General features: G+C 36.6%; 1 protein-coding gene and 1 long non-coding RNA gene across 8 annotated transcripts in view; one reads left to right on the top strand and one right to left on the bottom strand.

Annotated features, from left to right (window-relative positions):
* The window catches only part of NRG3 (neuregulin 3), a 1239421-nt gene that overhangs the window by 49453 nt on the left and 1169629 nt on the right, over positions 1–20339 (top strand). The gene's annotated exons all lie outside the window — the stretch shown is intronic.
* LOC147342811 (uncharacterized) lies at positions 9435–11949 on the bottom strand. Its single transcript, XR_015157198.1, has 3 exons — positions 11719–11949; positions 10863–11055; positions 9435–9699 (listed from the first exon to the last, which is right to left on the bottom strand). It is a non-coding gene; the product is annotated as an uncharacterized LOC147342811 (long non-coding RNA).

Below are 20339 nucleotides of genomic sequence, written 5' to 3'. Positions count from 1 at the left end.
GAAAGTGAAAAGTGAAAATGAAGTTGCTCAGTCGTGTCCAACTCTTAGCGATCCCGTGGACTATAGCCCACCAGGCTCCTCTGTTCATGGGAGTTTCCAGGCAAGAGTACTGGAGTGGGTCGCCAGTGCCTTCTCCGAGATACTCTCTCTAGTTGACTTTAATTTCTGAAGAATCCCTGTCATTTATTCCTGAAGTTTCACTTCCCAGCTACGCCTCCTCTCCGTGCCCGCTCCGCCCCCAGTGTATTCCTCCCAACCTTTGATCGTGGGGCCACTTGATCTTAGTAGACATCACTATCGGTTTTAAAATAAATATTTCATGAGATCAGTTTGTTGTGAATGATTAGTTTTCTGAGTTTTCTCCCCCAATAATACATGCATGTCCAACCCAGAAAATTTGGAAATAAGTTTCATCAAAATGAGATTCAAAGAATCTGTAATTAATCCAACCCCAAAGTGCTATTAATAATTACAGTGATTATTTTTGCTTATATTTCCAAGTTTACCTTATTATGAATAACATTGCTATTTCAATAATATCATATTTGACAATAAAAGCTCACTTACTTCTAAGTGGATTAACCTCTTTAGTATTTTGTAAACATCTTTTCTTCTCTCATGCACGTACTTCAGTAACATCATTTTTTCAAGGATAATTTTAGAAATACATATTTCTTGGTCAAGTTATATGCATATTTTTAATACTTTTGGTATGTATTGCCAGATTACCTTGAGCACATTTATATCCATGTATGTCAAATGGAAGTATTTGAGAGTTGCTCCTTCTTGGATCCTTAGCTAATACTGATATTTGTAATATAAATAAATAATTAATTAAATGCTCTGCTACTTTGATGTGAGGAAAATGGAATTTCATTACAGTATCATTCTAATTTCCACTAACTTAATTACTAATGAGCTTCAATTTTTTCTTGTTTGTCTCTTCTGTCATTTATTTATATTTTCTTATGATTTGTTTACTCATAGTATTTGTCCATATTGTTTTGACAGTATTTTTTACTTTGTTTTCTGATTTGAGAGATGTGTATGCTTGATACATATCTGATTTGAGATTTTATATATATTTCTTTATATTAAGAATAGTAACTCTATTTCTGCCACATATGCCAATTTTCATTTCTCATGTCAAATATCTGTTTCTGTCTTTCCCTTGTGATTTATGATTTCCTAACAAAGATTTTCCTCACTCTAATTATTCAGACATATATCTGTATTTTTGCCTACCATGTTTATGATTACCTTTTTCATATTTAAGTTTCATCTTTCTTATGTTATTTTGGATGAGAATAAAGGATCCATTGTACAATTTTGGCTGTTTATAAGATGTGGCTTCTTTTATTGTTCTGTGTATTCCTTGTAAGTAGCATCCCTTGTAACATTAAGATGAATTTTCAATATCTAATAGTACACATCATGTAAAAAATATCTGGCTATTTTCTTTTTTCCATGTGAAGCTTAGATTTATTTGTTAAAATTTCAATATAATTTCTAGTGGAACTTATAGTTCTACTAGGAATAGATTACTCGCAATACTGTTTCTAATTATATAGTAACATTTGTATCTCTCTATATTGAAGTCTTCTTTTCTGCTCTTTAGGGAAATATTGTGCTTTCATTCGTGTAAACCCTTATGTGATAATTTCTGAATGTTTACATTTTATCCTTGTCTCAGTTCTGAATCTAAATGGAACTTCACAAATATTTGTCTCCAGTGTGATATTAAGGAAAATGCTTACTATTGCATATTACTAGACATTTTAAAATTGGAAATAAATGTTAAAATATTTCTAAGGTTTATTTGGTCATCTGTTAGGATATTTTCCCCCATTTTTTGACTTAGTTATTTCAGGGATTAAATTTAGAATATATCGGGGCTTCATTTTAGAAATATATTGACATTAACTTGTATTATTGAACAAATTTTGTTGTAATATTTTATATTATTGCAATATTCTTACTGACTTAATAATATTTATGAATTTATATTTATATTCACATGGAAAATTCATCTCTAGTCTTTTGTCTTTCCGTCTTTTGGGGGAGTTCAGCCTTTGGCCTTAGTTTATGCTGAATTCTTGCTCAATTTACAAACTATTCCACCCTTTTCAGTGTTCTAGAAGGTACAAAGTTTGAACGAATTCACCCAAAAGCTGGTTTTGGAATGGTAATCCTGAGAAAGTATTTTTAAAATGGGCAGAAGATCTAAATATACATTTCTCCAAAGAAGACATACAGATGGCCATAAAGCACATGAAAAGATGCTCAGCATCACTATCAGAGAAACACAAATCAAAACTACAATGAGGTATCATGTCACACCAATCAGAATGGCTGTCATCAAAAAGTCTACAGGCAATGAATTCTGGAGAGGATATGGAGAAAAGGGAACTCACTCACACTGTTGGTGGGAATGTAAATTGGTACAGCCACTGGGGAGAACAGTATGGAGGGTCCGTAAAAAAACTAAAAATGGAACTACTATATGATCCAGCAGTCCCACTCCTGAGAAAAATCACAATCTGAGAGGAAACATGCGTCCCCACGTGCAGTGCAGCAGTGTTTACAGTAGCCAACACTGGAAGCAACCTCAGTGACCAGCGACAGAGGAATGGATGAGGAAGATGTGATGCGTGTATGCAATAGAATGTTACTCAGCCATCAGAATGAATGGGATCATGCCATTTGCAGTAACATGGATGGATCTAGAGATGGTCATACTAAGTGAGGTAAGTCAGACAGAGAAAGGCAAATATCATATGATATCACTCATACCTGGAGTCTGATTATTTTTTAAAGTTACAAATGAATGTACTAAAGAGACAAACTTGCGAATATTGAAAAGAAACTTACGGTTACCAAAGGGGAAAGGTGGGAGAAGGGATAAATCAAGAATTTGTGATGAACACATACACACTGCTATTCATAAGACAGGTAATCAACAAGGACCTACTGTATAGCACAGAGAGCTCTACTCAATTTTCTGTGATAACCTATATGAGAAAAGAATTCAAAAAAGAATGAATATATGTATATGTGTAACTGAATCACTTTGCTATACACCTAAAACTAACACACTATACATCAATTATGCTCCAATAAAATTAAAATATTGATTTTTAAAAAAATATTCCAATTACTTACTGGCAAAATTGTGGAATGTCTTGGTTGTCCTTAAAAATAATCCCAGGGACAGTGTGGGGAGCGTCTATAGGAATAATATGAAACTTTGAGTTTCGTATTCATGTGGGAGTTGGTTTATTGTATACTTTTTCACTTTTATACACATTTGATGTATTTCATAGTAAAAAGTATCTAAAATTAAATAGCCTGAAAAATGTTTTCAGTGATTATTAACTTATTTAGGTTTTCTAATGCCTCCAGTTGCTTTGGTAATTTATACTTTATTAGAAGTAGCATGAGCTTTTATTATTCTTAAATGTGTGGTTTTATCAAGTTTCCCATGTCTAATATAGTCGATTTGTATTTTATTTCTCCTAATTGAAGTCTGACTGTTTAAAATCATCTTTCTGTACTTCTGATCATATCACCCATCTTAATTCAGAATTTCCTGTGGGGCAGGCAACAAGGCCTTTAAGGACTAACCCCCAGCCTGCTTCTCAAACGATAGCTCCAGACTTATTCTGTCTTCTGTTTTCCCACATTCTCAAGAGATACTTGGAATGTTCTGTCTCCTCTGCCTGGGGTATTGTCAGCTTGAAAACCAAGACGCCTGAAGAATGTTCCTTGTTTTAAGTCTTCCATAAGCTCTCTCTTGTTTCTCCCTCCTGTCCCTTCTCTGTGACACATAACATTTCAATCAGACTATGGTGTAGCCTTTGCCAGTCTGTACTGTTTGTGTATTTAGAAACTCACCTTCTTCTTGCCTCCACTCACTCTGCTAACAGAGGCCCTGGTACCCAGGCATTGGGAGAATTTTTTTTTTTTTCTAATTTCTTTTTTTTAAATTACTTTTAATTGGAGGATAATTGCTTAACGATGTTTTGTGGGTTTCTGCTGTATAACTATGTGAAGCAGCCTAAGTATACATCTGTCCTCTCCCTCCCACCCCCCACACCGTCCCAGCCTTCTGAGTTGTTGCCGAGCACAGGGTTAAGCTCCCTGTGTTAAACAGCAGCTTCCCACCAGCTGTCTGTTTGACTTACGGTCATGTATGTGTTTTAAGCTTATTTTCTCTATTTGTCCCATACTCTCCTTCCCACATTGTGTCCATAAGTCTGTTCTCTATTCTGCGTCTCTATTCCTGCCGTGCAAATAGGTTCATTAGTATCATTTTTCTAGATTCCATACAAATTTGTTAACATCCGATATTTGTTTTTCTCTTTCTGACTTCACTTGTAGAACAGGCTCTAGTTTCATCCACCTCACTAGCACTGACTCAACAATCTAATACTATTAGAAAACCCTAAAGATACCATCAGAAAGTTACTAGAGCTAGTCAATGAATTTATTAAAGTCACAGGATACCAAATCAATACACAGAAATCCCTTGCATTCCTATACACTAAAAACAAAAAATCAGGAAGAGAAATTAAGGAAACAATACCACTGACGATTGTAACAAAAAAGAATAAAATACCTAGGAATAAGCCTACGTAAAGAGACGTGGGGCGAATATTTATGGGATGGGGACGCTATGGGACAGGCTATGTATCTTCCTTGGACCAGCAGTCTTATTATATGTCCCCAGCGCTGAGCAGAAGTAGGTGCTCATTAAATGTTTGCTGGGTGACTGGTGAGTGAGTGGGGTGGACATGATATATTCAGAGAATCAGAAGCCCGGGAAGGCTGGACCCCAGTGGGATTAGTGGAGAGAAGTAGCGGAAGATAACTTTGGGACATGCTGTCACTCAGTTTATGAGTGGGAGTGAGTGCAGAAGGCAAAGAACATGTCCATGGGCTGTTTGAATGATAAGCTAGTGCTCTTTGGTATTTAACACAGAAATGTGTATCATTTCCAACTCGTAATTTGCAAGAAGTGATGTCTGTGTTAAAGAGGCAACAGTGTGTCTCTGAAACACATTCTTATCATATCCAAATCACTTTCTCATCATTTTCTTAAGTGTAATTTCATCAGAATGACTAAAAAGAATTTAGAAAGACAGTAGTCTCAACTCCAGATCTGTTCAGACAGAGAATATTGAGCAGACTGTGCGTTTCCTCCTGTCTTTGGATGGGCTAACTATGGTCTTCCCCTGAAGATCAAGGCTGTTTTACAGGTTTCCTTGTAGGGTTATTCAGATTTCTTGTAAGCGTGAACTACATTGGTGAGCATAGTTGGGTGGAAGGAAACCCAGTAATGACCCAATCCAAGTGGTTTGGTTGAGTTGGCCATCAACATAGGCAGAGAGTGCAGTTTTTCCATCATATAGTCTTTTTAGACTTCTGACTATAGTTCAGAAGTCATATGTTAGTCAAGGCCGTGGGCCCTTTTTGATAATTGGCTCATTTACTTCTCTGTTGGTATCATTTAGATGGCGGAACGTCTGCTGGAGGAAGATGGCCAGAATTCATAACAATATGTCTATTAATTGGATTATCTATATAATAGTTACTAGTCTATAGTTCTTGTATGTTTACTTACTGTTCTATAGTTCTTGTATGTATGTTGAGGGTGAGAGACGAGGGATATATGTGACATTTGCATACTATATATTTGCAGGTGACAGAGAAAATCAGGGTCTAAAGGAGGAGAAAACTTCTGACTTGACTTTAGATTGCTAAGCTTTCGTCTAATCTACTGCTCTGTGCATTTGATTCATAGCTACTGAAGTAGATACATCTTTTGACCACTGTAAAATTTCTTCTCTACTCTCCTGCAGGCCCCAATGGGCTTCCCAAATAAATTGGAGGTAGTTAACTGTTATCAGCCATTATATTGGCAACTATCAAAATGATTAGAGCTGTCCAAAGATCCAACAGACTTTCTTGAGAAATATGCAGTATGAGCTAGATAACCACTTGGGAGGCATGATGTGGAGGGAATTCAGGCACAAGATATAAAGTAGCTTTGGTCTAACCTGGCTGACTTTGGTATGTATAAAATTGGATGTTTGAAAGCTGTTCAGGAAGATAATTCCAGTGGATTCTACACTGTTCAAAGGGAAGAGAATGAATTAAGCATTTCCCTGTTTCTAGAACCTAACACAGCACATGGTATTATGTGGGTATACACTAGATGTATATGGAATTAGATCTGAATCTGAATAATTGATTACAATGTCATACTCCAAGGAAATTTGTAAAGGCTGACATACTGAGGTTGTGGTTGCAAATATGAACTGCAAATTGGAATTAATTATCCTAGTCCTCTTTAGGGAAGCACTTTCTCTTGTCACTCCAGATGAATGATGCAAAAACACATTCTGGAATTGAATTAGCTGGGTAATTCTTGACTTTGCTCAAGACTTTAAACTGGTGGGAGCTTTAATGGATATTAATTAGTGTGAAAGCTTTTTATTCTTTGAGGGTCTTTTTCTTTTGTCCCTGAAAGAGAAATCTATCTTGATTGGCAGATGGATCCCTTTGTTTCATGTTTTATTGTTTTTGAAGAAAGGGGCTTTGATTTCCTGCCAGGGAGCTTTCAGAAAAGGACCTTAGCATGCTGAGTCCTGATTAAACATCAGGGAAAGGGGATGATTCTTTTGTATAGCTCTTTCCTGAAAGGTGAGGAAGCCAAAATTACAGTGACTCTAGGACAGTTATCTGCTGAAGGACCACATTCAGCTACAGGAAAAATAAAAAATCAACCATTGCATAGACAGCAGTAATAGTGGGATGCAAATATCATTTGCCCCTATTTTATGAATCCTTTAAAAAGGTCTGTACAATAAAGGGTCATAATGATACTTTAGTGGAGAGAATATCAGGTTAGTTTTATTTATTGCTGTAGAGTCTTGACCTATATAGAGAGCTTTTTATAAAGTTAAATAGATTTTCATTTAAGGATTCTGCTAATTTTAGCAAGTAAAAGAGATTTACTTTAGTGACAAGTGTTTGTCTAAATTAAACCACTCACCTTGTTTTGGATTTACAAAGGTTGTTTTTAAATCTTCTGTTGTGGCAATCCTGTTAACTAAGTCTGTCTCCCCACTCCCCTCCAAATCAATGATCAAATTCAATTTATAAATAAACAGAGCTGGATTGTCAGCAAGGTTGAGTGTCAGAAAGAGTGGAGTTCTTGAGATTATAGTAGTCTCAGCTTTAATCTTCAGGTATAGCCTGGCTATGCCACTATGTCATGTGGCCTTGGGCAAGGTTTTAACTGCTTTGAATCTTAGTAAGTGTATACATTGAGATAAACATATTTATCTGGCAGAGGGATTGTGGAAACTTAATCAGATAAAATGCACAAAGCATCTAATGTGCTCTGGATTTTATAGCACTGCTTCTGGCAGCCACAATAGTTTAATGTTAAGACTTCAAAATAAAACTAACCAAAGAGATTATAATTGATGGTTGACTTATTATTATTACTCTTAGCCAGAGATAAAAATAAATTAGTAGAAAGTTTGGGGGTCATTTGCAATTCTTTTAATCACACGACCATATAACATTTATTTATTCTGGGTTTGGCCCAAAACACATTCCAAAGCTGATCAAGAAGTGCCTAGGAGCCAAATGCCAGTTTATCTTTTCCTTTCTCTTGCTTGTGCCCATGAACTGAATTCTTAATATCCTATCTCCTGTAATTTTAATTTTTCACATAAAGGAGAATATTCATAGTCTAAACCTACTAGAAGTTAAAGTTGGGTCAAGTGTTCTCCTAAAAATGAATACACTCTTGTTAAGATGACTAATTCCAGCTCCTAAAAGTGAATATTAAGTATCTTGGGATCAGCTTAATATGCTACAAATGAGCTGCTTGAGTCATTATTAATTAATGTGAAATAAAATCATGTAAGTTGAGGGGACTTCCCTGGTGGTCCAGTGGTTAAGACCTCGCCTCCTAATGCAGGGGTTGCAGGTTAGATCCCTGGTAGGGGAGCCAAGATCCCACATGCCTCACCTCCAAAAAACAAAAACATAAAAAAGCAGAAGCAGTACTGTAACAAATTTGATAAAGAATTTAAAAATAGTCCACATTAAAAATTATTTAAAAAATCATGTAAGTTTAGGAATATAACAGGAAATGACAACCTGACTATGTATGTTCAGTTTAGTCTTTCTATTTATTTAAATCAATTGATTTTATATTTTAGAGCCCTTTTAGATTTACAGCATAACTCTGAAGGCATGGTAGCATCCTTTGGAGAGCTTTTCACACAGTCTTTGGTGCCAGTCCTTGAATGCAGAGATTCTGATTTAAAACTTCATCCTCCTATCCCACCCCCTCCACCCTACCCCCAACCCCTTCCCAGGCAGTTCTCTTAAGTTTTCAGATGCTTCCAATGCAAGGCCAGAGTTGAGACCAACAGCATTAGGGGCTTAACAATTTCAATATTGATTTTAGTCAAGAGATATGAAACTATTTGAACTAAATAGCTATATAAAAATACATTGTAAAGAATTTACTACTGTATTTTAAAACATAAAAGCTCATGGTTTATCAGGCATTGTGTGTGTAGTTCTCAAATTATAAATGCATAAAGCAAATTAGAGGAACAGTATACTTCTCCATTTTTCTTTTCCATTGAAAGCTTGATAAGAAAAGTAAGCAGAGAACTGCTGAAGTGATTAATAAGTATCACACTTCTCCCCAAGAGGTCCAGAGACATGAGGCCGTATGTAACTGGTATTCTTTTTTTTTTTTTTGATGACAATTAGGAGTTAATATTTAAAATTCACAAACCAGGGATTTCTCTGGTGGTCCAGTGGCTAAGATTTTGCGCTCCCGATGAAGGGGGCCCAGGTTTGATCCCTGGTCAGGGAACTAGATCCCACACGCCACAACTAGGAGTTCCTATGCCACATCTGCAAGACCCTGCATGCCACAACTGAGACCCGGCTCAGCCAAAGGAATAGATAAGCAAATATTTAAATGAAATTCACATGCCGTTTGGTCCAGAAACTTACATTTAAAAATGTACCCAGCAGGGATAGATTTTCATTGCAGCATTACATGTTGTAGCAAAAACATAATGATCCTAAATGTCCACAAAGGGAGGGATGACTGAATAAGCATCAGGTGCAATCACAGCGTAGACCTCTGTATTTAAAATGTTTACGTGTGTGTATCTTTAGGTATTGGGATGAACTACATCAATTAGCAACAGAAACAGAACAATTTTTAACATGATCCTATTTTTATAAATATAAACTCATTTTCACCTGCTGTAAACAGTTTGAAAATCTTCTTTCTTTATGTGTGTTTTCATAAAAAAATTAATGAAATTTTTGGCAGTGCTGGGTCTTCATTGCTACCCAGGCTTTTTCTCCATTTGTGGTGCACAGGCTTCTCACTGTGGTGACCTGTCCTTTTGCAGAGCACGGGCTCTAGGGAGTGTGGGTTTCGGTCATTGTGATATGGGCTCAGTAGCTGCAGCTGCCTCTTTCTGGAGCACGGACTCAATAATTGCGGTGCCTGGGCTTCGTTGCTGCACCTCAGGTGGAATCTTCCTGCATCACGGATCGAACCTGTGACTCCTGCATCGGCGAATGGGTGCTTTACCACCGAGCCACCAGGGAATTCCTATGATTCTTAATATTTTGGAAAAAGACCTGAGAAGATATTCACTAAATGGTTAGCAATGATTCAGTCTGGAGAATGGGTTTGGGAAATAAGGGAGTACTTTTTATTTAACCAACAGTTAAAAATTTTTTTTTTTAGAATCAACTGTTACTATATTTAAAACTTAAGAGAGAAAAATGACACAAGCTCCCCTAACCCTTAGGATTTCCATTACTTTTTAAAAAATGACATTTCTACAAAGCAGAGTGCACTATATTGTAACACTTTTGGAAAAATTTAGCTAATCATGGATAACATCCTAAAAAATATTTATCTTTGTGTACAGACACCCTTACTCCCCATCTGCTCAGCTCCTCAAAGTTTCTAAAATTCCAGCAGTACTGATCTGGAAAAAAGTTGGATTCCTCTCAAATGGACCTTGATTATGTTCCTAGGAATTAAACATCATAATTTTTTGAGAGACATCTATAGATGTTGTAGTAGGGACTTCCCTGGCAGTCCAGTGGTTAAGAATCCATGCTTTTACTGCAAGATGGCATGGGTTCGATCCCTGGTCAGGGAACTAAGATGCAGCATGGTGCAGCCAAAAAAAAAAAAAAAAAAGCTACAGTATATCCAGTTGTAGAATAGTGAGATTTGTAACTACAACAGGGTGCTTGGATTAGATTCCATTTCCAAATGCTCAAAGGCCATGTTATATCGTGTCTCAGTAGAGCCCAAGCTTCTCCCTTCTAAGGGATAATGAAGCCATGCGCCTGATTCTTTATCATGCTTTTCTTTCCCAAGCTTAGGAAGAAATTGCCCATATTATATTTCCACAGCGATCCAATTCCCGTGAGTAAAGCCACGTTGAGGAGCTCAGTGGAGCTCCAGGATCCCAGGGCGCTTTCACTGTTGTTATACTCTCGCCAGTGGTTCTGAACCCCATGCCCTGTAGAGTCACCTAAGTTGATTTCCCCGAGAGTCTGGCTGGACTGAGCTGGCCAGACATTTACTAATTTGTAGATGTCCTCCAGGTGATTCTGATTTGTGGTCCAGACCATGAGTTATGTGTTTTAACTGGGTCCCTTTCAGGAATACTGTAGAAATTTTAAATACTAAATTTGGCAAAGAAGCTTTGCTAATAACCAGATCAAGTTTTTAAGTTTTTTCAGGTTAGCCCAAGTGCAGATGAAAGACTTCCCCATTTTACCTCAGTCTCCATGCTCCTACCCACCCACTGCCAGTCCCATGACTCTGGGCCTGTTGTCTTGGAGCTTTGTCGAGTGGTTCCACGTGGGGTGGTCCAGCTGAAATGAACTCATGTGTGACACAGATCATCATCATTGCCTTCTGCGCTATTGCAAATAGGACTCATGAGTGCTGTATGGAGGGTCACTGATGGCCTGCGGATCAGGGAATGTGTTCAGTTTCAAACCCAACTGATATGCTTCTATTCAATTATGATACTAACCATCTGGAGTTCTTACGGACCCTGCAAGTTGAAGGACATGGTCCTCCATAGGATTACTTTCACTCCAGACCAAATGGCTATACATCTGGGGGCTCCTGTGACCCTATTCAAGCTTGATAATTTACTAGAATAATTCAAAGAACTCAGGAAAGTGCTATACTTATGATTACACTTTTATTATAAAAGATAGAACTCAGGAGCAGCCCAGTGAGGAGACATGTAGAGAAAGGTTTATGAGGGTCATCTCATAAACACAGAACTTCCATCCCCTCTCTTTGGAGGATCAGAGCTCAACACCGTCCTGAACATCAGTGCGTCATTCACCAATCAGGAAGCACCAGCGAGCTTTGGTGTCCCAGCTTTTTAAATTGCGGTTTCATTACATGGGTATGATTGATTGCATATAGACCTCAAGATCGAACACAATCTCCAACATTCCTCATCTCTTCTTTCCTTGAAGGTCAGGCTGTTTTAAAATCCCAACTCTCTAATCATGAGTTTGGCTTTTTGTTGAGCAGCCCATCCTGAGTCATCTCATCACGTTAGTATAATCTCAGGTGTGATACAAGGGGCTCTAAATAATAAAGATACTTACTGTACTTGGAAAATTCCAAAGATTATATTCTCCTTCCCAGGAAGCAGAGACAAAGACCAGTCAAAGTCTTTATTATACAACAGTAGGTCTTTTTGAAGTCCCTGGATTGGTAAAGGATGCTCCTGGCAGACGTCCTTTGGTCCACTTATCTTTGCTCTTGTTTCCAATCTCTTCTTGGAAACGGGTCTGAGGATTAGTGTTCCATTTTCCAGGCTCTCCTCTCTGCATGTCCTGTCTTGTGATACATCCATGACCCCACCCTCTCTCGCATTTCTACCCCTACATCCTTTTCATTCTGAAAACTCTGAAAACGTAAATAAAATGCAACAGCAACAAAAACTCCTCCTACTCTTCTTTTTCCCTAAGAACTTAATTGCCCATTAACCCTAGAAGAGGAGATGGTGTTTCAGGAGATATTAGTTTCTAGAGGGACTGTAGTTCTAGAAGTTCAGAGAGTAAAGTTTTTGCATTTCATTCTTCAAGAAAGATAATAAAAAGGAAACCTTTACAACTCTCTTAAAAGACTCAAAGTCCTAATAGTTCAGAAAAGTGCTTGTAAACTCCTGCTTGACATAGGTGGTAAAAGGTTCTTCACATTCTTTCAAAATTAGTTCTGAATTTACTTTCAAAGATAAAGTTATTTGGCACAATATATTGCTTTGAATTAGCTCTGATGTGATATTTACTCATGTGTCATCCCTTTGAAATGTATTCCGAAGATTATACGATCCTCCTGTCGTATTTCAATTGTCTTTAGGCAGAAACAATGCAAAAAAGCATTAATTATTTCTCAGAACAGATCACATTGATGTATATCCATTTATTTTTTAATGTTGTTTTAAAAGTAGGATGTTCGATTGCTTTAAGGAACAGTCTACAAAGTCGTGATCTTTTGGGTCTTTTGTTGTGACTCTGGACATAATGAAAGAGAATTAAATCACTAGGACGGATGGATGGAAGCTAGCACAAGGAAAAGTTCGCTTCATGACCATGACAGGCTTCATACTGGAACTTCTCAGATCCATGATTTTTTTTAAAGATTGATTTATTTCTTGTATTTTTGGCTGTGGTGGGTCTTCGGTGTCACACTCGGGCTTTTCTCTAATTGCGGTGAGTGGGGGCTACTCTTCGTTGTGGTATGCGGGGTTCTCATTGTGGTCACTTGTCTTGTTGTGGAGCACAGGCTCTAGGCATGCAGGCTTCAGTGGTGGAAGCAAGTGGGCTCAGAAGTTGCGGCTCACCAGCTCTAGATTGCTGGCTCAGTAGTTGTGGTACACAGGCTTAGTGGCTCCTTGGCATGTGCGATCTTCCTGGACCAGGGGTCAAACCAGTATCTCTGGCATTGCAAGGCAAATTCTTAACCACTGGACCACCAGGGAAGCCCTAATCCACAATTTCTTAAATCACATTTAATCCAACCTCACAGCAGCTTTTCAAGGTAGATACACTCCAATTTTATAGATTAGAAAATTGAATTTAAGGAGATATTCTCAGTGTTCACTAGTTGAGGTGATTAAGTGATACACACAGGATTCAGTAATTTTGATAATTCAAATTTCTTCCACAATGCCATATGGGTAATTGTTTCCAATGTATTCTATGCAGCATACACTTAACACTCAATTTTCAGTTTGTAATTTTGCAAAGTACTGCTTTCATTACTACAGGATCAGGGTATATTCCTAGCAGGTTATTGAAGATAAGCTATTAGGTTCATTCATTCAGTGCATTTTTACTGTACTGAGTAGCTTCTATGTGCCAAACCACTGATAGAAACGAGGTTGGCATACTCATTATTTTGTCCATTCAACAAACAGTGAGTCACTTAGTTCTATAATATTGCATGGTGAAGTGAAAGTGAAAAACTGTCAGTCATGTCCTACTCTTTACAACCCCATGGACCCCACCAGGCTCCTCTGTCCATGGAATTCTCCAGGCAAGAATTCTAAAGTGGATTGTCATTTCCTTCTCCAGGGGATCTTCCCAATCCAGGGATTGAATCCGGGTCTCCTGCATTGCTAGGGTACAGACTCCAGTATTTTTGGGCTTCACTGGTGCCTCAACTGGTAAAGAATCCGCCTGCAATGTGGTTCGATCCCTGGGCTGGGAAGATCCTCTGGAGATGAGAATGGCTACCCACTGTGGTAATCTGGACTGAAGAATTCCATGGACTGTGCAGTCCATGGGGTCACAAAGAGTGGGACATGACTGAGCAACTTTCACTTTCACTCCTGCATTGCAGGCAGACTCTACCATCGGAGTCACCAGGGAAGCCCAGTGTTTCATGGTGAAGATGGTTAAAAGTCATGACAAATTAATTTGACTTTCTAAAATCCTTTAAATCATGAAATAAAAAGACTGACTTATTCTGTCATTAGGTCTTAGAGATAAAACCAATATTTGGAATCTTTCATTTGAATTGATGTTATTTAACTGATTTTATTTAATTTTTAATTTCATGGGCTTTCAAGTTTGTATCTTGAGCAGTCATTGCCAGGCAGATCCCAAATTCAGAAGTTGTAGTGCATTTGACAGCACTTACAACAACTAATAACCAGGTTCACTGACAGTGATCTAGTTTCAGCAGGTACTGTAATTGTAGATTATACTCTTCATGGTTTCTTCATTGTGTGAATAGTAAGTGTATGAAATCTTGAGTCAACATTTCCTTTTCTGTTGCATAAACAGTGCTGAAAGCTTAATGATCAGCTGGAGAAGAGGCGTAATGAATAGTTGCAGCATTGTTCATTACGCACCATGGTGGTTCTTTCTTTGCCATCATTTCATCTGTGCTTGAGTCTTGTATTTCCTTCTAGTCTGTCATTCTCCTTGAACATCGGACACTCCCCCTGAAGTAATTGCTGTGACACACGTAGAGCTTCTATCATATGACAATGGAAATGTCTCTTCTCCTTGAGCTCACTTTATTTGGAGAGACTATTCTTTCGAGGATGGTAAATCTGCAGAAAGTGACTCATCCAGTCAAGTTATAATAGATTTTTTAAAAAGTTTATGTGGTCTTTTTGATAATAAAACACTGTGCTGCTTCTCTGTAAATTAAGAGTAAAATGTTAAGGGAATTGGAATTGAGCTTTGTAGCTTTTTGCCCAATTAATTTTAGGTCACTAATACTTATTTGTATTTTTGTTTCCACCTTTATATCCTTTGTGTTATAAATATTGAAAAAACATGCTCTTTATTTTTTGAATTAAATTGCTAATTTACTGAAATGGTAACATATGCAGTTATTGGGTCTTGTCTTTAGTAGCCTGTTAATAGATTTTGACAATGTGTTATTCATATCTCCTCTGGCCAAGCCTCAATTAGGTGCTAACTCAGTAAGAGGTCTTACTCAAAAAACGGAGTCCAGAAGAAGTGATGAAATGAATAGAAATACCTTTTATTTCACCCAGAGTATTTAAACCATGGCTGTTTATTATATTATGCTCTCTTTGAAAGCTTTGGGCTTTCGTAAAGGAAAAGATGCCCAGAGACTACTCTTGCAGTGTTCTTTGCTGTAAAGCATAGAGGAAACAAATTTCTAAATGAATGAGGAGTTAGCTTCTTTATGTTATTCTTCAGAAAGCATGGACTTTCTTTGGAACAGAGTATAATTATCTGTAAATATGAGTTAGGCAGGGTACTTCCATGCTCTCTTAGGTACTAATAATATGTCATTGGGGGAGAAAATAACTCAATGGAATTCTATTTGTTATATGAACAATTGATGATGAATAATTCCCTAAGCAACATTGAAAGCCCCTAGATGATGTTTTTAATTTGCAAAGCATATTTGTTGTAATAGGTTGACAAGTGAGTTAACAAAAGATAGGTTTTATTAGCTGAGAACCTTTAGAATTAGGCTATATTCAGGTGGATTTAACTGCCATACTTTGTTACAATAGCTAAAGTAACCTATTTGTCATCTGTGATCTATTTCAGGGAAAAAAAACAAACAAAAAATCTGTTGGTGAAATCATCCCCTCGTCATCTTTGTTTTTCTTTTTGATACATTCTTGATAGTAGGATTAACTGCTTAAAAGGGTTGGCATTATTTTGTATATCTTGCTTATTCAATAAATAGATTTTTATATAAACTAGAATTTAAAATGAAAGTAACCTTTTAAAATCAGAGGTATTATCATAAACATCCATGAACTTTTGATGTCCTGAAAATAAATGAAACCATATGCCACACTGCTAAAGTCACCAAATCCCAAATTTTTATCTAAAAAGATACATATTTTCAGTCCTCAGTCTCCACAAACTTATTTTGTTTCCTAGCTGCATTTATTGTGTAGTAACTCATTTTACCCCCAATGGTTAACCACTCTTCACAATAAGTTTTTTATAATTCCAGCCTATGACAAAGTTCATGCTGTTTTCATCTTATCTTTGGCCAGGGAAGCACAGCATGAAATTCTTTAAATGTATAGAAATGATGTGTAGATTCTTTTTCTGCAATTGCAGGCACCTGATTGCCAAGATACATTGAGAAATAAAGGAAGATGAATGGAAATAAAAAGGCAAACAGGAAGGAGTGAAGTAGGGAAAAAGAAAAGGGAAAGAAGGAATATAAAAAAGGAGACAAGAGGAGACAGGGAGGAAAAGAAATTAAGGGAGACATGACAGTGAAACTAAAGGATCAGAAGTTTTGTCAATTTATTTATATTTATGACAGATGGCATGTTTCCATTTACCTTTGAATCCTTTCCCTTTAAAGCTGAAGATATTTTCAACTGAGGAAGTTTAAAAATTCTTTTTTATTTGAAATACATAGTAACTCTAGGAATAGGTGTTTTTGAGTTAAAATAACATTGTATTCAAAGGATTTGTAGTGTTCAATTGCAGTCTAAAATAAAGGTAGCTTTATTTTTACCTTAAATTGCTTATGTTTATTGTCCTCATCATGGTCTCCTTTTGGATTTGTCAAATAGCGGACACAGTTTTTTCATTGCACATTCATTGAATCATAAACAACCCCTTCCCTCCCTCATCTTCCTGTATGCACACAGTCAGTTTTCTCCATTATAGGCAGAGAGATTTAAAAACAAAACAAACAATAACAATGAAAAACCAAAAAATCACAACATGTTATTTCTTTCTCAAGCCCTCTAGTGACTTCTTATCCTGCTTGGGATAAAGTCTAAACTCTGTACCCACTGCAAGCCCTCCTTTCATGTGTCTTCTCATGACATTCTGGAACTCTCGTCTATGAAAAGCCATGCTTGCTTCTTACTCAGACATACAGGATATTTTCTGCTCATGATGTCCTCTTGTCCCTTTTGCATGGACCACTCTTCCCTCAGATCTTCTCTCACTTCATTCATATCCCTGCAGTAGTACACCTTCTTTGAGGAACTTTTCTGACCAAGCTATCTGAAATAAATTCCCTTTTTGTTCCCGTGCAGTCACTCTTTAACTTCTCAGTTTAGCTGACTTTTTTTTTTTCATAATACTTTTCAGAGCTGAATACACACACACACGCACACACACACACACACACGTATGTGTATGTGTGATATATGCACACATATGTACATTTGTACGTGTGTGTGTGTGTGTGTGTGTACCCATCTCCTCCATTAAAATGTCAGCTCTCTGAAGACAGGAATTGGTCCTATCTTACTCACTGCCATTTGCATAGTAGTGGGATGTTTCGGTTATGGTACCATTCTTTGTTAACAGAATAAGTGACTAGACATTGATGGAAAAAGATCAATTATAATTATATAATTATAATTAATTATAATCTCTTGTGTTACGTGTTATGAAAAATAAATGGAGGGAATCCAGGGCAAAAGTGAATTATTCTCCCTGGGCCTGGACAAGGTTTGAAATTGGGGCTGACATTTTCATACATGTCGAAAGATTGGCTTGGCACTGGCTGAGAAGAAAAGTAGAGATAATAATTCCACTTAGAACAGCATGGGTAACATCTCTGAGTTGGGCAAAAGTATGGAGAATTCATGACAGAGTGAACTCTCTTTCACTCCACTGGAGTTGGACATTCCAACACAATGGTTGCATGAGAAAAAACAGAATGAGGTGGGTCTGGAGAGGAATGAGAGTTACGTTTTGAAGGGGTTCATAAAGATTACTGGGCACAGTAACTTTGTGTGTGATGGATATACTCAGACAAGTCTGTGAAAGATGGATTGGAGGGAGGCAGAAATGAGTCAGAAGGTCCAGAGACAAGAGGGTATTCAGTAATCCATATACGTGGAAGCCGGGAATCAGAGCTGACTGATGTTAGCTATGATCTTTTCACATATGGCTTTTATTCTATTTAGATAATTTCCTTCTATTTCTAGTTTGCTGAGATTTTATCATGAAAGAGTGTTAACAAAATAAATTTTCTTTCTCTCTTAATTGAGGTGGTCATGTGGTTTATGTCCTTCATTCTGTAAATGTGGTGTATTACACTGACTGATTTTCATGTATTGAACCATTCTCGTGTTTCAGGGAAAAACACACTTGGTCATGATGTAAATCCTTTTGATGTATTGTTGAAATCAGTTCGCTAGTAATTCTTGATGATTTATTAGTGATATTGATCTGTAGTTTTCTTCAGTAGTATCTTTGTCTGGATTTATTTTCACTCAGACAAATACTTAACTCTTTCATTTGAATTTGGAAGTGTCGTCTTTTCATTTTTTGAAAGAGTTTGAGAAAGTTTGGTATTAAGTTTTGTAACAGTTTTTCAATTTTTGCTTATCTTTTCAAAAATCCAGCTCTTAGTTTTATTGATATTTTCCTGTTCTATATTTCATTAATTTCTGGTCTAATCTTTATTATTTCTTTCCTCAGCTTATTTTGGGTCTAGTTATTTTTTTTTTTCTAGTGTCTTGAGATACAAAGTTAGGTTGTTGATTTGATATCTTTCTTCTATTTTAATGTAGTCATTTACTGCTATCAGCTTCCCTCTTAGTACTGCTGTTGTTGCATCCCATTTAAATTTTCATTTGTCTCAAGGTAGGTTCTAATTTCCCTTGTGATTTCCTTTTTGACTCATTGGGAGTTCAAGAGGATATTGTTTAGATTCCATATATTTGTGAATTTTTCAGTTTTCTTTCTGCTATTGATTTCTAGTTTTATTCCACTGCGGATAGAAGAGATACTTGGCATTTCAGTATTAAATGTTTTAAAACTTCCCATGTGATTTATCCTGCAGAATGTTCCATGACCATTTGAGAAGACTGTGTATTCTTCTGTGGTTGGATGCAGTGTTCTGTGTATTCTTTTATAGGGTTGCTCAAATCTTCAGTTTTCTTATTAATCTGATTATCTTGGGGTTTTCTTTAAAAGAAAATTCCAAGAAGCTGCTTGCAGTTCTCTGGCCTATTCTCCCTGGCTCTCCTTGGTCATGACTAGCTACAAAGGAGCTTAGTAGTTCAATTCTGGTTGTCTATATGCATACATGAAAGTAAAGATTGTATTACTATGATAAAATTGGTCAGTTGATATTCAGGGACATATACCAGGCTGTCTAAAATATTAGATCAGAATCTATTATAATATTTTTAAGGTGCTGAAACTATGTTTTATTATATCTTAATTCTGATGAGGCTTCCTATTTCATTAATGAAAGAAGCTCTGAAGCCCTCCCTTGAGTGTCTGTGATATATGAGCTTTTACCTTCTCATTTATGAAGTTACAATAGACATATAATTCTTACCTTATTATGTATTCTCTAAGAAGCACAGTAAAAATAAAATGGAGCTTTAAAAGTTTAAAATGATCCTGCAGGGACTCCAAGATGAAAAAGATATACAATGCCAAATTACTTCCACCCATGTTGTTACATACCCTATTAACAGCGTGCACAAGAGACAATTCTATTTCTAGATTTTACTACCTCGTTGCATAATTTTTACTTGTGACTACCAGGGAATATGAAATAAGAAGATAGTCTATTGGGAGGCATTATATATCTATATCATTGAGTCTTGCCACTGAAAATTGTGCTTATTAATCATTTCTCCATCAGTAAAAATTGATAACAGGTAAAATGAAGATAAATTTTAGTGAGATAATTTTGTCGTTTGGTACCTCTTTTGAAATTTGCATTTATGATTTGGGGAGGGGATAATGATTCAAGGCAACTTATATTACTATCTATATGTTCGTATATTAATTTTAGAAAAAATACTATGAACAAACACTATACATGTATAAAGTGGGAAAATCATATCACTGGAAGACTATAATAAAAATTAAAGTCTTTCTTATTCTGGCTATGGGATCCTTTTAAAATTAGCATATTTATATACATCAATTTTTTGAAATTGGTATGATTTAAAGAAGAGAAGAAAAATGAGCTTTAGAGAAGTTATAACAGTGAGTGATAGACCTGTTTTTCCTTTTTTCCCTTCAATGTGTTCAGTTATTTTTGCAGTATATTTGTAGTTCTGGAGCATTCTGGAGAAACGTCTCCAGGATTAACATAGGATTGTTCTTGGAGCTTGAAAAGAGAAGTAAATAAACTTTTGGGGGGCCATGTTCCAGGATATCCAACCTCCTGCCACCAGAGTTTGTGCTTGGTACTTTTATATATTGGATCCTACATTACCTTTTTCCAGAAGAAAAAAAAAAGAAAAGTGATTTTGAGGCCAGAGGAA

This window comes from Bos grunniens, chromosome 28 (genome assembly GCF_055505025.1).
Source record: "Bos grunniens cultivar Pamir isolate PY7600 chromosome 28, Bosgru_T2T1.0, whole genome shotgun sequence".
Taxonomy (NCBI): Eukaryota; Metazoa; Chordata; class Mammalia; order Artiodactyla; family Bovidae; genus Bos; species Bos grunniens.
This window is presented reverse-complemented; position numbering and strand designations above follow the sequence as displayed.